This window comes from Aricia agestis, chromosome 11, assembly GCF_905147365.1.
Source record: "Aricia agestis chromosome 11, ilAriAges1.1, whole genome shotgun sequence".
In the NCBI taxonomy this organism is placed as follows: domain Eukaryota; kingdom Metazoa; phylum Arthropoda; class Insecta; order Lepidoptera; family Lycaenidae; genus Aricia; species Aricia agestis.
The window spans coordinates 3,086,508-3,089,735 of record NC_056416.1 but is presented as its reverse complement, the minus strand read 5'-3'; the positions used below and the strand labels follow the sequence as shown (position 1 = coordinate 3,089,735).

General features: G+C 37.0%; 1 pseudogene; it reads right to left on the bottom strand.

Annotated features, from left to right (window-relative positions):
- Positions 1-245: 245 nt before the first annotated feature.
- On the bottom strand, positions 246-839 carry LOC121731837 (annotated as a pseudogene).
- Positions 840-3,228: the final 2,389 nt, after the last annotated feature.

The following is a 3,228-nucleotide window of genomic DNA, read 5'->3' as shown; positions in this document are numbered from 1 at the left end:
TTATAGAGTCAGGATGGTAACCCCGACTTATTTTTATAAGTATATTAGATAATTAAATAAATTGTAACTAAATAAATTGCATGTCCATTGCCCAATGATATGTGACGGCATATCGTAACACTTAAGCACATGTCCGTTGCACCACTATAAGAGTGAGGTTATTGATTCCATGGCCTTTCACTCCAGATATTATACACTGAAACCTCGTAGGATGGCAGTAATAGTGTTCTTAAACATTTTATAGCTTAGAAAGAGAACAGCAGCAAGAAGGCCATCATAAGACAACATACCCATAGCCTTAGACAGGGCGAAACCTAAGATGGCGTATGAGAAAAGTTGCTGTTAGAGAGATGGGTTCCTGGCGTAGCCGATGATGAGGGAGCCGAAAACTGTTCCGATACCAGCACCAGATCCAGCTCCTACTGTCGCCGCACTAGCGCCGATGAATCTAGCAGCTGAGTCGATATCAGTGACTACTACTAGTACTAGACAAGTGGCAAGCGATTATCGTAAACACCAACAAAATGTATGCGATATGACATACTCGTAAGTCATCGCTTCGCTAGCGAACACTAAAGTCAAATCCCATACATTTTGTTGGCGTTTACGATAATTGCTTATGCCACCTGTCTAGCTCTGAGGTGGTCTGGTCTGGGAGGATCGGACATCTGAGAATTACTATGCTGGGGCCACAGGCACGATCTGTGTCTGTGAGGGTACTGCTGCCAGGGGTCTGACGATGGCATTGCTGAAGATAGCAGACCTGGCTGTAGGGGCAATCAATCTCACGGCGGACAGCATTTTCATGTTGATTGGGTGCGGAGATTAACAACAAAGAACACCGGCCTTTGGAATCAATTTTAATAAGCAGTTAGTGTTGATGACACAAACAAAAAGTATCTAAATTAATTTTAGAATTTTAGAAAATAAATTATATTGTAAAGATCAGTTGCCAGTTAAAGATCCATGCTCAAGCCAAGTTTTGAAGGACTCTCGTCTCTAATTGAGAACAATTACAAGTGCATACGGGTGTTTATGCAGTGATAACAATATGGGTCGCTAATTTTAAGTGCAACATTGTACAAACATGTAACCCTCAAGTGCAGTATTGTTTATAGGATTACCTGAAATTCATGGATGATCAAAACGACCACGACAAAATATAATATGTTTTTTATGTAAGTAAATAATTGTTGTTAAAAATCGGACATGGAGGGGATACCAGCCGGCTGACAATCTAATATTGGACAGCACGCTCATCACCCTCCTGCCAATGGACTGATAGTTTATAATTTTTTCATATGGATAATAATGAATAAAAAACCTTCCCACCATATTTTTGGCTGGCTATTTTTTGGGGATTACATACTAACTACTCTCGCGTCAGAAAAAGCCAACACAGCAGGCTTACATGAAAATAATAACTGTTTTCCTAGGTACTATTAATTAACGCTGGCTACCTCTTCCCACCACCCGATCAATTTAATTTTTTTTTGGTGCACAGGAAGTATAGAACAGCTGTTTGGAAAAAAAATAAAGTTGCTGAGCCTACATTTTTACCGTTTTTTTCCCACCCCACCACACCCACACAAACCGCCTGCCAGCACGCAGATTATCAGAAAAGGTTGTTCAGGTAAGTAACTTATGGAGTTAGCTACTTCCTTGAACACCTTTTCCACCCAGCTGAAGCCACATGACCGATTTGGTCGCCAGCTCTCTGTCGATATAGTTTACATGAGCTCTAACTTTTTGACGTCGTAATTTCATGATTTATAATATATAGAAACTAGCTGTCCCGGCAAACGTTTATAGTAATAAAGTATTTCGCCCGTATTATTTTATTGAAGTGACTAAATAAGCATGTCACCATGGCAACGTCCATCGCTATCCCGTCACACAATTAACAACGGTCGCAGTCAGTCTCGAGTAGTAAAAATAATTTACTATTATTTATTCAACAAATGCACTTATTAATATAATAAGTACCCAGTAGCCGATTCTCAGACCCACTGCCCACTGATTCATATGCATATACAATTTGGTTAAAATTAGTAAAGCCGTTTCGGAGGAGTACGCGGCCTAACATTGTGACACGAGAATTTTATAATTAAGATATATAATGATAATTAATAAGTAGTAATGTAAAATATTATATTATGTTACCAGCAACTTTATATTATATTGTGTGAAAAATAATGCGGATAGTATGATCGTTCTGTGAACGGTAAATTTTTGGTGATCTATGGACTATGACAAATTTCATCTAAATCGGTACGATAATTTTGGAGTCAACACGATGCTTACAAACAAACCTTTTCTGTATATAATATTTAATATAATATAAAATCGTATTAAATAAGGAAGCTCTCGTAAAAATAATTTCCTCCGTAAAATACAACACACACCTTCAAGTGGAGATAAAACACGTGATAATTTTCTAGCGCCGATCGTCAGTAGTTTGCTTAGCACTTCATAAATTCCGTCCTCAATTCGGAACTACTTACCCGGTACCCATTCGAGGGTTGAGTCGAGTGGAAATTTTTAATATCGAAATATCGAACTTATATTAATACTAGCTGTCCCGGCAAACGTTGTTTTGCCCATATTATTTTATTGAAGTGACTAATATATAAGAGACCTGGCTCTCTTAGGCATTTTCAAATATTTAAGAAAATGTTAATAGCGTGTAATATTCTAACTCTGAAAAGAACTAATTACATCTAAACTCCCCTCTCGCACGCGACTCCCACCTTAATGACGCCCACTTCGCAACGGGCCGTGCAGTAGAAATCGTAATACATATTTTAATTTCGCCATAACTTCAAAACCAAACGTCTAATTTTAGTCTTTCAAAGACCAAATATTATCTACATAAACTGTACTTAGTGATTAAATAATTTATTTTGATAAGGATTAATAGCATAAGTAAAATAAACGCGTTTAAATGTAGTCCAAAAAAATCAAGATTTTTTAAATAAAAAAATTGTTGTTGTGCCTCACTTGACAAAGATAGGTATAGTGTGTCCCGGACTTTTTTGTACATATTTATAAATTCTACAATTGATTAGAACATTTTATGGTTCTATCTTTTATAGTTTAGGCAGCGTACGCAAAATAAGTACCTTTTCTGGTTGATTTTTTACACCTTGTCTCAGAAAAACCCAAATACCTTACGGAAACCATTTTTTTCCTAAATAAATTTTAGCCTATGTTACTCGTGGATAATGT